General features: G+C 39.4%; 1 pseudogene; it reads left to right on the forward strand.

Annotated features, from left to right (window-relative positions):
- The first annotated feature begins 4089 nt into the window (after positions 1-4089).
- LOC144309919 (18S ribosomal RNA) lies at positions 4090-5044 on the forward strand (annotated as a pseudogene).
- Positions 5045-16924: the final 11880 nt, after the last annotated feature.

Below are 16924 nucleotides of genomic sequence, written 5' to 3' on the forward strand. Positions count from 1 at the left end.
GCCTTCTTACACATCTGCACTCACGCATTTTTTAAAGCTATGTTATTCATATGTTCAGGGTCAATTATCCACAGCCTAAACGATGAACAAGACATTCGAAAGATAGGTGGCCTATTTAAAGTCCTTCCCTTCACCACAACTTCCCTGATTGTCGGAAGCCTCGCATTAACAGGCATACCTTTCCTTACAGGATTCTACTCCAAAGACCTGATCATCGAGTCCGCTAACACGTCGAATACCAACGCCTGAGCCCTCTTAATTACACTCGTTGCCACATCCCTAACCGCTGCCTACAGCACCCGAATTATATTCTTCGCTCTACTAGGCCAGCCCCGCTTCTCCCCTATAATCCTTATCAACGAGAATAATCCTCTCCTAATTAACTCTATTAAACGACTCCTTATCGGAAGTGTATTTGCAGGATACATTATCTCCCACAGCATCACACCCACCACCATCCCACAGATAACTATGCCTCATTATCTAAAAATGATAGCCCTTGCAGTAACTATCTTGGGTTTCATCCTGGCACTAGAACTAAACCTTACCATACAAGGACTCAAATTTAACTATCCATCTAATTACTTTAAATTTTCCACCCTCCTTGGCTATTATCCAACCATTATGCACCGCCTCACACCTAAAACAAGTTTAACCATCAGCCAGAAATCAGCATCTATACTTCTGGACTCCATCTGACTAGAAAACATCCTACCCAAATCAATCTCGTATTTCCAAATAAAATCTTCTACCCTTATTTCAAATCAAAAGGGTCTCATCAAGCTCTATTTCCTATCGTTCATACTAACTATAATTCTCAGCCTACTAATCCTTAATTACCACGGGTAACTTCCATGATAACCAACACACCAGTTAACAGCGACCAACCTGTAACAATCACCAACCAGGTTCCATAACTATATAAAGCCGCAATACCCATAGCCTCTTCACTAAAAAACCCAGAGTCCCCCGTATCATAAATTACCCAATCCCCTATTCCATTAAACTTTAATACTACCTCCACCTCATCATCCTTCAAAATATAGCAAGCAGTCAACAACTCAGACAATAGACCAGTAATAAAAGCCGCTAGAACAGCCTTATTTGAAACTCACACCTCAGGGTATTGCTCAGTAGCCATAGCAGTTGTATAACCAAATACTACTAATATACCCCCCAAATAAATTAAAAACACTATCAGCCCTAAAAAAGAACCCCCAAAATTCAGAACAATCGCACAACCAATCCCACCGCTAATAATTAGCACAAGCCCACCATAAATAGGAGATGGTTTAGTGGCAAAACCCACAAAACTCATCACAAAAACGATACTTAAAATAAATACAATGTATGTTATCATTATTCCTACATGGAATTTAACCATGACTAATGACATGAAAAATCATCGTTGTATTTCAACTATAAGAACATTAATGACCAACATTCGAAAAACCCACCCACTAGCCAAAATTGTCAACAATTCATTCATTGACCTCCCAGCGCCATCTAACATCTCTGCTTGATGGAATTTCGGGTCCTTATTAGGAGTATGCTTGATTCTACAGATTCTAACAGGTTTATTTCTAGCTATACACTACACATCGGACACGGCCACAGCTTTTTCATCGGTCACCCACATCTGTCGAGACGTTAACTACGGCTGAATTATCCGCTATATACATGCAAATGGCGCTTCCATATTCTTCATCTGCCTATTCATACATGTGGGACGAGGCCTATACTATGGATCCTATGTATTCATAGAAACATGAAACATTGGAATTGTACTACTATTCGCAACCATAGCCACAGCATTCATAGGCTATGTACTGCCGTGAGGACAAATATCATTTTGAGGGGCAACTGTAATCACTAACCTTCTCTCCGCCATCCCCTATATCGGAACCAACTTAGTAGAGTGAATCTGAGGTGGCTTCTCAGTAGACAAAGCAACCTTAACACGATTCTTTGCATTTCATTTTATCTTTCCATTCATCATCGCAGCTCTAGCAATAGTACACCTCCTATTTCTACACGAAACCGGATCCAACAACCCCTCAGGAATCACATCAGACTCAGACAAAATTCCGTTTCACCCCTACTACACAATTAAAGATATCCTAGGAATCCTACTCCTGCTCCTAGTCTTAATATCACTAGTTTTATTTTCACCAGACCTATTAGGAGATCCAGACAACTACACCCCTGCAAACCCCCTAAACACCCCTCCACATATCAAACCTGAATGATACTTCCTATTCGCCTATGCCATCCTACGATCTATCCCTAATAAATTAGGAGGTGTACTCGCCCTAGTATTCTCCATCCTAATTTTAGCATTCATTCCATTCCTCCACACATCTAAGCAACGCAGTATAATATTCCGACCCCTCAGCCAATGCCTATTCTGACTTTTAGTCGCCGATCTTCTCACTTTAACTTGGATTGGAGGACAGCCAGTTGAACACCCTTTCATCATTATCGGACAGGTCGCCTCAATTCTATATTTCACCATCCTATTGATTCTAATGCCAACAATTAGCGTTATCGAAAATAATCTTCTAAAATGAAGAGTCTTTGTAGTATAATCATTACCTTGGTCTTGTAAACCAAAAATGGAGAGTAGTCGCCCTCCCTAAGACTCAAGGAAGAAGCTCTTGCTCCACCATCAGCACCCAAAGCTGAAATTCTTCTTAAACTATTCCCTGACACCCCCTACATTCATATATTGGACCACCTCTACTGTGCTATGTCAGTATCTCCAAAAAATCCTTCTTTCCCTCCCCTATGTACGTCGTGCATTAATGGCTTGCCCCATGCATATAAGCATGTACATGATATTATATCTTTACATAGGACATGTCTAGTCCAATTCCACAACCCATTGATCCTCAACAGTAACTAGATGCATATCACTTAGTCCAATAAGGGCTTAATCACCATGCCTCGAGAAACCATCAATCCTTGCCTGTAATGTCACTCTTCTCGCTCCGGGCCCATGCTAATGTGGGGGTTACTATCATGAAACTATACCTGGCATCTGGTTCTTACCTCAGGGCCATGACTCTATTTATTCCAATCCTACTAATTCTCGCAAATGGGACATCTCGATGGACTAGTGACTAATCAGCCCATGATCACACATAACTGTGGTGTCATGCATTTGGTATCTTTTATTTTTAGGGGGGGAATCTGCTATCACTCATCTATGACCGCAACGGCACTAACTCTACTGCTATCACTCATCTATGACCGCAACGGCACTAACTCTAACTTATCTTCTGCTCTCAGGGAATATGCCCGTCGCGGCCCTAATGCAGTCAAATAACTTGTAGCTGGACTTATTCATTATCATTTATCAACTCACGCATAAAATCAAGGTGCTATTCAGTCAATGGTTTCAGGACATATAATTCTAGGACACACGTGTGTACACGTACGTACACGTGTGTACACGTACGTACACGTGTGTACACGTACGTACACGTGTGTACACGTACGTACACGTGTGTACACGTACGTACACGTGTGTACACGTACGTACACGTGTGTACACGTACGTACACGTGTGTACACGTACGTACACGTGTGTACACGTACGTACACGTGTGTACACGTACGTACACGTGTGTACACGTACGTACACGTACACGTACACGTACGTACACGTGTGTACACGTACGTACACGTGTGTACACGTACGTACACGTGTGTACACGTACGTACACGCGCAAGACATTAAGTTAACTTATACAAACCCCCCTTACCCCCCATAAACTCATGTCATCTATTATACACTTATTTATGTCCTGCCAAACCCCAAAAACAGGACTAAGTGCATACAATACTCACAAGCTTTATTTAAATTGTATACAAATGTATTGCTACTCTAGTTAACTTAACACAACAGTCTTACACGCATTCGATCTCGTGGTCTATCTATAGATAGCATCCCCTTTTTTTTTCCTCTCATATTTACTATGTATTTTATTTATTATACACACTACAATTTCAGTATAAGTTAATGTAGCTTAATTAATAAAGCAAGGCACTGAAAATGCCAAGATGAGTCGCACGACTCCATAAACACAAAGGTTTGGTCCTAGCCTTCCTATTAGTTCTTAGTAGACTTACACATGCAAGTCTCCACGCCCCAGTGAGAATGCCCTTAAAATCAGCAGTGATCTAAAGGAGCAGGTATCAAGCACACTCTTAAGTAGCTCATAACACCTTGCTAAGCCACACCCCCACGGGATACAGCAGTGATAAAAATTAAGCCATAAACGAAAGTTTGACTAAGCCATACTAAAAAGGGTTGGTAAATTTCGTGCCAGCCACCGCGGTCATACGATTAACCCAAACTAATAGGCCCACGGCGTAAAGCGTGTTTAAGATACCTTTGCACTAAAGTTAAAACTTAACTAAGCCGTAAAAAGCTACAGTTACCATAAAATAGACCACGAAAGTGACTTTATAATAATCTGACTACACGATAGCTAAGACCCAAACTGGGATTAGATACCCCACTATGCTTAGCCCTAAACATAGATAATTTTACAACAAAATAATTCGCCAGAGGACTACTAGCAATAGCTTAAAACTCAAAGGACTTGGCGGTGCTTTATATCCCTCTAGAGGAGCCTGTTCTATAATCGATAAACCCCGATAAACCTCACCACCCTTTGCTAATTCAGTCTATATACCGCCATCTTCAGCAAACCCTCAAAAGGTAGAATAGTAAGCACAATCATTTTACATAAAAAAGTTAGGTCAAGGTGTAACTTATGGGGTGGGAAGAAATGGGCTACATTTTCTACCCAAGAACATTCCACGAACGTTTTTATGAAATTAAAAACTGAAGGAGGATTTAGTAGTAAATTAAGAATAGAGAGCTTAATTGAATAGGGCCATGAAGCACGCACACACCGCCCGTCACCCTCCTCAAGTAATAAGACACAACCATAACCATATTAACTTAACTAAGACACAAGAGGAGACAAGTCGTAACAAGGTAAGCATACCGGAAGGTGTGCTTGGATTAATCAAAGTGTAGCTTAACTAAAGCGTCTGGCCTACACCCAGAAGATTTCATTACTTATGACCACTTTGAACAAAAGCTAGCCCAACTAACCCCAAACTTAAGTATCACAGACATATAAAGTAAAACATTTAGTTAAATAATAAAAGTATAGGAGATAGAAATTTTAATTGGAGCGATAGAGATAGTACCGTAAGGGAATGATGAAAGACATCTTAACAGTATTAAACAGCAAAGATTACCCCTTTTACCTTTTGCATAATGAACTAGCCAGAAACGACTTAACAAAGAGAACTTAAGCTAAGCTCCCCGAAACCAGACGAGCTACCCATAAACAATCTAAAAGGATCAACTCATCTATGTAGCAAAATAGTGAGAAGATTTGTGGGTAGAGGTGAAAAGCCTAACGAGCCTGGTGATAGCTGGTTGCCCACAAACAGAATTTTAGTTCAACTTTAAATTTACCTAAAAAAAACAAAATTTTAATGTAAATTTAAAATATATGTCTAAGAAGGTACAGCTTCTTAGAATCAGGATACAACCTTTATTAGAGAGTATATACTAACATCACCATAGTTGGCTTAAAAGCAGCCACCAATTGAGAAAGCGTTCCAGCTCAACAAACAATATAACTTAATCCCAATCATATTACATCAACTCCTAATTATACCTCCTGGGCCATTCTATTTAAATATAGAAGCAACAATGCTAGTATGAGTAACAAGAACTATTTTCTCCCCGCATAAGCTTATATATCAGAAACGGATAGACCACTGATAGTTAACAATCTGATAATATCAACCCAAAAATGAAATACTTATCTACCTATTGTTAACCCAACACAGGCATGCATTTAAGGAAAGATTAAAAGGAGTAAAAGGAACTCGCAAACACAAACCCCGCCTGTTTACCAAAAACATCACCTCCAGCATTTCTAGTATTGGAGGCACTGCCTGCCCAGTGACACTTGTTTAACGGCCGCGGTATCCTGACCGTGCAAAGGTAGCATAATCATTTGTTCTCTAAATAAGGACTTGTATGAATGGCCACACGAGGGTTTAACTGTCTCATATTCCCAATCAGTGAAATTGACCTTCCCGTGAAGAGGCGGGAATGCCACAATAAGACGAGAAGACCCTATGGAGCTTTAATTAACTAACCCAAACTTATGGATACTAAATACCTACAAGGCATAACATTACACCATTATTGTGGGTTAGCAATTTAGGTTGGGGTGACCTCGGAATATAAAAAAACTCCGAGTGATTAAAATTTAGACCCACAAGTCAAATATAACATCACTTATTGATCCAATAATTTTTGATCAACGGAACAAGTTACCCTAGGGATAACAGCGCAATCCTATTCAAGAGTCCATATCGACAATAGGGTTTACGACCTCGATGTTGGATCAGGACATCCTAATGGTGCAGCAGCTATTAAGGGTTCGTTTGTTCAACGATTAAAGTCCTACGTGATCTGAGTTCAGACCGGAGTAATCCAGGTCGGTTTCTATCTATTATATAACCTCCCCCAGTACGAAAGGACAAGGGATGTAAGGCCTACCTCACAAAGGCGCCTTAAAACTAATAGATGAAGTCAACTCAATCTAACCAGTTTATCTCCTCATAAGCCCGAGAAAAGGGGCTTTGTTAGGGTGGCAGAGCCCGGTAACTGCGTAAAACTTAAACCTTTATTATCAGAGGTTCAATTCCTCTCCCTAACAAATGTTCTTTATCAACATTATCTCTCTTATCATCCCAATCCTTCTTGCCGTAGCCTTCCTCACCCTCGTTGAACGAAAAGTCTTAGGCTACATACAACTTCGAAAAGGGCCTAATATCGTAGGCCCCTACGGCCTCCTTCAACCAATCGCAGATGCAGTAAAACTCTTCACAAAAGAACCTCTACGACCACTTACATCCTCCATATCAATATTCATTCTAGCCCCCATTCTAGCTCTATCACTAGCCCTAACTATATGAATCCCTCTCCCAATGCCCTACCCACTCATTAATATAAACTTAGGAGTCCTATTCATACTAGCAATATCAAGTCTCGCCGTATACTCCATCCTTTGGTCAGGATGAGCCTCAAACTCCAAATACGCTCTAATCGGAGCCCTCCGAGCAGTAGCTCAAACAATCTCATATGAAGTAACACTAGCAATCATTCTCCTATCAGTCCTCCTAATAAACGGGTCATTTACACTATCCACACTAATTATCACCCAAGAACATATATGACTAATCTTTCCGGCCTGGCCCCTAGCCATGATATGATTCATTTCTACTCTAGCAGAAACTAACCGAGCCCCCTTCGACTTAACTGAAGGAGAATCCGAACTAGTTCTGGATTTAACGTAGAGTATGCAGCGGGTCCTTTTGCCCTATTCTTTCTAGCAGAGTACGCAAATATCATTATAATAAATATCCTCACAACAATTCTATTCTTCGGTGCATTCCACAACCCATTTATACCAGAACTCTACTCTATTAACTTCACTATAAAAACCTCTTACTAACTATCTGCTTCCTATGAATTCGAGCATCATACCCTCGATTCCGCTATGATCAATTAATACACTTATTGTGAAAAAATTTTCTACCCCTAACTTTAGCCCTATGCATATGACATGTTGCCTTACCCATTATTACCGCGAGTATCCCACCCCAAACATAAGAAATATGTCTGATAAAAGAGTTACTTTGATAGAGTAAATAATAGAGGTTTAAATCCTCTTATTTCTAGAATAATAGGCTTCGAACCTAATCTTAAGAATTCAAAGATCTTCGTGCTACCAAACTTACACTATATTCTACAGTAAGGTCAGCTAAATTAAGCTATCGGGCCCATACCCCGAAATGTTGGTTTATACCCTTCCCGTACTAATAAAACCCCCTATTCTCACTATTATTATAGCAACTATCATGGCAGGACCATAATCGTCATACTAAGCTCGCACTGATTACTGATCTGAATTGGATTCGAAATAAACATGCTAGCCATCATCCCTATCCTCATAAAAAAGTATAATCCACGAGCCATAGAAGCCTCTACAAAATATTTTCTTACACAAGCTACTCCTCAATATTACTAATAATAGGAGTCACCATTAACCTTCTTTACTCCGGCCAATGAGTAATCTCAAAAATCTCAAACCCCATCGCATCCATCATAATAACCACCGCCCTAACAATAAAACTAGGCCTATCTCCATTCCACTTCTGAGTTCCCGAAGTAGCACAAGGAGTAACACTTATATCAGGAATAAATCCTACTAACATGACAAAAAATCGCACCTATATCCATCCTATATCAAATCTCCCCATCAATTAACACCAACCTTCTTATACTAATAGCCCTCGCATCCGTTCTAGTAGGAGGCTGAGGCGGACTAAATCAAACTCAACTACGAAAAATCATAGCATACTCCTCCATTGCCCACATAGGCTGAATAGCCGCTATCATTATTTACAACCCTACAATAATAATCCTAAACTTAACTTTATATATTCTAATAACACTATCTACCTTCATACTATTCATATTAAACTCATCCACCACAACCTTATCCTTATCCCACATATGAAATAAATTTCCCCTAATCACCTCCATAATCTTAATCTTAATATTATCCCTAGGAGGACTACCCCCATTATCTGGCTTCATCCCTAAATGAATAATTATTCAAGAATTAACAAAAAATAACATAATTATTATTCAACACTAATAGCCATCACCGCTCTACTTAACTTATATTTCTACCTGCGACTCACATATAGCACCGCACTTACCATATTCCCGTCCACAAATAACATAAAAATAAAATGACAATTCGAGTACACAAAAAAGGCACCCTACTACCCCCCTTAATCATTATCTCAACTATACTACTCCCGCTAACACCTATATTATCAGTCTTGGACTAGGAGTTTAGGTTAGACCAGACCAAGAGCCTTCAAAGCTCTAAGCAAGTGCTATACACTTAACCCCTGACCAAATCACCTCTAAGGGCTGCAAGAATCTATCTTACATCAATTGAATGCAAATCAAACACTTTATTAGCTAAGCCCTCCCTAGATTGGTGAGCTTCTACCTCACGAAATTTTAGTTAACAGCTAAATACCCTAGTAACTGGCTTCAATCTACTTCTCCCGCCGCGTAGAAAAAAAAGGCGGGAGAAGCCCCGGCGGCGTCTAGGCTGCTTCTTTGAATTTGCAATTCAATATGAAAATTCACCACAGAGCTTGGCAAAAAGAGGACTTAAACCTCTATTTTTAGATTACAGTCTAATGCTTTTATCAGCCATTTTACCTATGTTCATTAACCGATGACTGTTCTCTACTAATCACAAAGATATTGGTACTTTATACTTACTATTTGGAGCATGAGCCGGCATAGTAGGCACTGCCTTGAGCCTCCTCATCCGAGCCGAACTAGGTCAGCCCGGTACTTTACTAGGCGACGATCAAATTTATAACGTCGTCGTAACCGCCCATGCTTTCGTAATAATCTTCTTCATAGTCATGCCCATTATAATTGGGGCTTTGGAAACTGACTAGTGCCATTAATAATTGGTGCTCCGGACATGGCATTCCCCCGAATAAATAACATGAGCTTCTGACTTCTTCCTCCATCTTTTCTTCTACTATTAGCATCTTCTATGGTAGAAGCAGGTGCAGGAACGGGGTGGACCGTTTACCCCCCACTGGCTGGCAATCTGGCCCATGCAGGAGCATCCGTTGATCTTACAATTTTCTCCTTACATTTAGCCGGAGTCTCTTCTATTTTAGGGGCAATTAATTTCATTACTACTATTATCAACATAAAACCCCCTGCAATATCCCAGTATCAAACCCCCCTATTTGTATGATCAGTACTAATTACAGCAGTTCTACTCCTACTATCCCTGCCTGTACGGCTGCTGGAATTACAATACTTTTAACAGACCGTAATCTTAATACGACATTTTCGATCCCCGCTGGAGGAGGAGACCCTATCCTATATCAACACTTATTCTGATTCTTCGGACATCCTGAAGTTTACATTCTTATCCTGCCAGGGTTCGGAATAATTTCTCACATTGTCACTTACTACTCAGGGAAAAAAGAGCCTTTCGGCTATATAGGAATAGTATGGGCAATAATATCTATTGGGTTTTAGGCTTTATCGTATGAGCTCACCATATGTTTACTGTAGGAATAGACGTAGACACACGAGCATACTTCACATCCGCCACTATAATTATCGCTATTCCAACAGGAGTAAAAGTATTTAGTTGACTGGCAACACTTCACGGAGGCAATATTAAATGATCTCCAGCTATGCTATGAGCTTTAGGGTTTATTTTCTTATTCACAGTAGGCGGGCTAACAGGCATTGTCCTAGCTAATTCGTCCTTAGACATCGTTCTTCATGATACGTATTATGTTGTAGCTCATTTTCACTATGTGCTCTCAATGGGAGCAGTTTTTGCCATTATGGGAGGATTTGCCCACTGATTCCCCTTATTCTCAGGTTATACTCTTAACGATACTTGAGCAAAGATTCACTTTACAATTATATTTGTGGGAGTAAATATAACTTTCTTCCCTCAGCATTTCCTAGTTTATCCGGAATACCTCGTCGGTACTCTGACTATCCAGATGCATATACCACCTGAAATACCGTCTCCTCTATAGGATCGTTTATCTCGCTTACAGCGGTGATGCTTATAATTTTTATAATCTGAGAGGCCTTTGCATCCAAACGAGAAGTTGCTATAGTAGAACTTACTACAACTAATATTGAATGACTACATGGATGTCCCCCTCCATATCACACGTTCGAAGAACCTACATATGTAATCCAAAAATAAGAAAGGAAGGAATCGAACCCCCTAAAATTGGTTTCAAGCCAATGTCATAACCACTATGTCTTTCTCAATCAGGAGGTATTAGTAAAATATTACATAACTTTGTCAAGGTTAAATTATAGGTGAAACCCCTATATACCTCTATGGCGTACCCATTTCAACTCGGATTACAGGACGCAACCTCCCCTATATAGAGGAGCTACTTCATTTTCATGACCATACACTAATAATTGTATTCTTAATCAGTTCTTTAGTTCTCTACATCATTTCCCTAATATTGACTACAAATTAACTCATACAAGCACAATAGACGCACAGGAAGTAGAAACAGTATGAACTATCCTACCCGCCATTATCCTAATCCTAATCGCTCTACCTTCCCTCCGAATCCTTTATATAATAGACGAATCAATAACCCCTCTTTAACCGTGAAAACAATAGGCCACCAATGATACTGAAGCTATGAATATACTGATTATGAAGACTTAACTTTGACTCCTACATAATCCCAACAACAAGAATTAAAGCCAGGAGGAACTCCGACTATTAGAAGTAGACAACCTGAGTTGTCCTCCCAATAGAAATAACCATCCGAATACTTATTTCTTCAGAAGACGTTTTGCATTCATGAGCTGTTCCATCACAGGTCTAAAAACTGACGCTATTCCAGGACGACTAAACCAAACCACCCTTATAGCCATACGACCGGGACTGTATTATGGCCAGTGCTCTGAAATCTGCGGATCTAACCATAGCTTTATACCCATTGTTCTGAAATAGTCCCCTATCTTATTTTGAAACCTGATCTGCCTTAATAGTATAACCTAGACTAGACTTACTCATTATGAAGCTATAAAGCATTAACCTTTTAAGTTAAAGACTGGGAGTTTTAACTCCCTTAATGAAATGCCACAGCTAGACACATCCACCTGATTTATTATAATCTTTTCAATATTTCTCACCTCTTCATTCTATTCCAACTAAAAATTTCAAATCACCACTACCCGGAAAACCCAATAACCAAGTCTACTAAAATCACTAGTCAACATAATCCTTGAGAAAACAAATGAACGAAAATTTATTCGCCTCTTTCGCTGCCCCCTCAATAATAGGTCTCCCTATTGTAGTACTGATCGTCATATTCCCTTCCATTTTTATTCCCAGCACCCAATCGCCTAATCAATAATCGGTTAATCTCCATTCAGCAATGATTAATTCAATTAACATCAAAACAAATACTAGCAATTCATAATCAAAAGGGACGAACCTGAGCTCTCATACTTATATCACTAATTCTATTCATTGGTTCAACTAACCTACTTGGACTACTACCCCACTCATTTACGCCCACGACACAACTCTCTATAAACCTCGGAATAGCAATCCCCCTATGAGCAGGGACAGTAATTACCGGTTTCCGCTATAAGACCAAAGCATCCTTGCACACTTTCTACCCCAAGGCACCCCTCTTCCCCTAATTCCAATACTAGTAATCATCGGAAACTATTAGTCTATTCATTCAACCATAGCTCTAGCCGTTCGATTAACCGCCAATATTACTGCAGGACACCTCCTAATCCATTTGATTTGGAGGGGCTACCTTAGCTCTTATTAATATTAGCGCGACCACAGCTTTCATCACTTTTATTATTTTAATTCTATTTACGAATTCTAGAGTTTGCTGTTGCCTTAATTCAAGCCTATGTCTTTACCTTACTAGTAAGTCTATACTTACATGACAACACCTAATGACCCACCAAACTCACGCTTACCATATAGTTAACCCAAGCCCATGACCGCTAACAGGAGCCCTTTCTGCCCTTCTTATAACATCGGGTCTTATCATATGATTTCACTATAACTCAATATCCCTACTTACATTAGGATTCACAACCAACCTGCTAACCATATACCAGTGATGACGAGATGTGAACCGAGAAGGCACATTCCAGGACATCACACCCCTATTGTACAAAAAGGACTACGGTACGGAATAGTTCTTTTTATTGTATCAGAAGTATTTTTCTTTGCAGGCTTCTTTTGAGCCTTTTACATTCCAGCTAGCCCCTACTCCTGAACTTGGAGGTTGCTGACCTCCACCGGCATTATTCCTCTTAACCCACTAGAAGTTCCTCTACTCAACCCTCAGTCCTCCTAGCCTCCGGAGTATCTATTACTTGAGCCCATCATAGTTTAATAAAGGCAATCGTAAACACATACTTCAAGGCCTATTTATTACAATCTCCTTAGGCGTATATTTTACACTATTACAGCCTCCGAATACTACGAGACATCTTTACAATCTCCGACGGAGTGTACGGATCTACCTTTTTTATAGCTACTGGGTTTCACGGACTACATGTAATTATTGGCTCCACATTCCTTATCGTGTGCTTTCTCCGACAACTATACTACCACTTCACATCAAACCACCACTTCGGATTTGAAGCCGCTGTATTGACACTTTGTTGATGTAGTCTGACTATTCTTATATGTATCTATTTATTGATGAGGATCCTATTTCTTTAGTATAACTAGTACAATTGACTTCCAATCAGTTAGCTCCAGATCAACCTGGAAAGAAGTAATAAACGTAATACTAACCTTGATAACTAATGTAACCCTAGCGTCCTTACTTGTACTAATCGCATTCTGACTTCCCCAACTAAATATTTATACAGACAAGACAAGCCCCTACGAATGTGGTTTTGACCCCATGGGATCTGCTCGCCTACCTTTCTCTATAAAATTCTTCCTAGTTGCCATCACATTCCTGCTTTTCGACCTAGAAATCGCACTCCTACTCCCACTTCCTGAGCGTCACAAACCAACAAGTTGACAACAATACTTATCATAGCACTCCTACTAATCTCCCTCCTAGCTGCAAGCCTAGCGTACGAATGAACCGAAAAGGGGCTAGAATGAACCGAATATGATAATTAGTTTAAGCCAAAACAAATGATTTCGACTCATTAGATTATGATTTATCTCATAATTATCATATGTCCATAGTATATATTAATATCTTTCTGGCATTCATTCTTTCTCTAATAGGTATACTTGTTTATCGATCACACCTAATATCATCGCTACTATGCTTAGAGGGCATAATATTATCACTATTTGTAATAATATCTGTAACTATTCTCAACAACCACCTTACATTAGCCAGCATGATACCAATCGTACTACTAGTATTTGCTGCCTGCGAAGCAGCATTAGGACTATCTCTACTAGTTATAGTATCTAACACCTACGGGACTGATTACTTACAAAACCTAAACCTCTTACAATGCTAAAAATTATCATCCCCACTATCATACTGATCCCCCTTACATGAGTATCAAAGCCTAACATAATCTGAATTAACACGACAACATATGGTTTGCTAATCAGCTTAATCAGCTTATTCTACCTGAATCAACCAAATGATAATACATTGAACCCCTCCTTAATATTTTTCTCTGACTCCCTATCAGCACCGCTACTAGCACTTACAACATGACTTCTACCCCTTATACTTATAGCAAGCCAACACCATTTATCAAAAGAACCCTTAACTCGAAAAAAACTATATATTTCAATACTGATTCTTCTCCAGTTGTTCCTAATTATAACTTTCACCGCCTCTGAACTTATCTTCTTTTACATCCTATTTGAGGCAACACTAATCCCAACCCTGATCATTATTACCCGATGGGGGAATCAAACTGAACGACTAAACGCAGGGCTCTACTTCTTATTTTATACTTTAATAGGATCTCTCCCACTCCTAGTAGCTCTCCTTTACATCCACAATTTCATGGGCTCCCTAAATTTTCTCATAATTCAATACTGAATTCAACCTCTGCCAAACTCCTGATCTAATGTTTTCTTATGATTGGCATGCATGATAGCATTCATAGTAAAGATACCTCTATACGGCCTCCACTTGTGACTACCAAAAGCACACGTAGAGGCCCCTATTGCCGGCTCCATGGTACTTGCCGCCGTACTCCTGAAATTAGGAGGCTATGGCATGATACGAATTACAACCCTACTAAACCCCCTGACCAACTTCATAGCGTATCCTTTCATAATATTATCTCTATGAGGCATAATCATAACAAGCTCTATCTGTCTCCGTCAAACAGATCTAAAATCCCTAATTGCATACTCCTCAGTTAGTCATATGGCACTCGTTATTGTAGCGGTTCTTATTCAAACACCATGAAGTTATATAGGTGCAACAGCCCTAATAATTGCCCATGGTTTAACATCCTCGATGCTATTCTGCTTAGCCAACTCCAATTACGAACGAATCCATAGCCGTACTATGATTCTCGCACGAGGACTTCAAACCCTCCTTCCCCTGATAGCAGCCTGATGGTTATTAGCAAGCCTCACAAATCTGGCTCTTCCTCCAACAATTAATCTTATCGGAGAACTATTTGTAGTGATATCCTCATTCTCATGATCCAACATTACTATTATTCTAATAGGAATTAACATCACCATCACTGCCCTATACTCACTTTATATACTAATCACCACACAGCGTGGTAAATATTCCCACCATATCAAAAATATCAAACCGTCATTCACACGAGAAAATGCCCTAATAACCTTGCATCTACTGCCTCTACTCCTCCTATCCCTTAACCCTAAAATTATTCTCGGTCCCATCTACTGTAAGCATAGTTTAACAAAAACATTAGATTGTGAATCTAATAATAAAAGCTCAAACCTTTTTGCTTACCGAAAAAGTACTGCAAGAACTGCTAACTCATGCTCCCATGTATAAGAACATGGCTTTTTCAACTTTTATAGGATAGAAGTAATCCATTGGTCTTAGGAACCAAAAAATTGGTGCAACTCCAAATAAAAGTAATAAATATATTTACTTCATGCATAATCACAGCTCTAGTCATTCTTACTTTGCCCATCATTATAACCTCTACTAAACTCTACAAAAATAAGCTATACCCATACTATGTAAAAACCGCTACTTCTTACGCATTCATAATTAGCATAATTCCCACAATAATATTCATCTACTCAGGACAGGAAACAATTGTTTCAAACTGACATTGAATAACAATCCAGACCATAAAACTATCCATGAGTTTTAAATTAGACTACTTCTCAATAATCTTTGTGCCCGTAGCCCTTTTTGTCACGTGGTCTATTATAGAGTTTTCTATATGATATATACACTCCGATCCTTATATTAACCGATTTTTCAAGTATCTTCTCTTATTTCTTATTACTATAATAGTCTTAGTCACCGCAAACAACATATTCCAACTATTCATTGGCTGAGAAGGAGTTGGCATTATATCATTTTTACTTATTGGATGATGATACGGCCGAACCGATGCAAATACAGCTGCCCTACAAGCTATCCTCTATAACCGTATTGGAGATGTAGGCTTCATTATAACCATAGCATGGTTTCTATTGAACTTAAACACATGAGACCTTCAACAAATCTTTATTACAACAAACGATAATTTTAATTTGCCGCTACTTGGCTTACTATTAGCAGCTACCGGTAAATCTGCTCAATTCGGCTTACATCCCTGACTCCCCTCAGCCATAGAAGGCCCCACTCCTGTATCAGCCCTACTTCACTCAAGCACAATAGTTGTAGCAGGAGTATTTCTTCTTATCCGCTTTCATCCACTAATAGAGCATAATCAAACTATTCAAACCCTCACTTTATGCTTAGGGGCTATTACTACACTATTTACTGCAATCTGCGCTCTTACACAGAACGATATCAAAAAAATTGTAGCGTTCTCTACCTCAAGCCAACTAGGCCTAATAATAGTAACAATTGGCATTAACCAGCCTTACCTAGCCTTCTTACACATCTGCACTCACGCATTTTTTAAAGCTATGTTATTCATATGTTCAGGGTCAATTATCCACAGCCTAAACGATGAACAAGACATTCGAAAGATAGGTGGCCTATTTAAAGTCCTTCCCTTCACCACAACTTCCCTGATTGTCGGAAGCCTCGCATTAACAGGCATACCTTTCCTTAC

Source organism: Canis aureus, unplaced genomic scaffold, assembly GCF_053574225.1.
Source record: "Canis aureus isolate CA01 unplaced genomic scaffold, VMU_Caureus_v.1.0 ptg000255l_RagTag, whole genome shotgun sequence".
NCBI classification, from domain to species: Eukaryota; Metazoa; Chordata; class Mammalia; order Carnivora; family Canidae; genus Canis; species Canis aureus.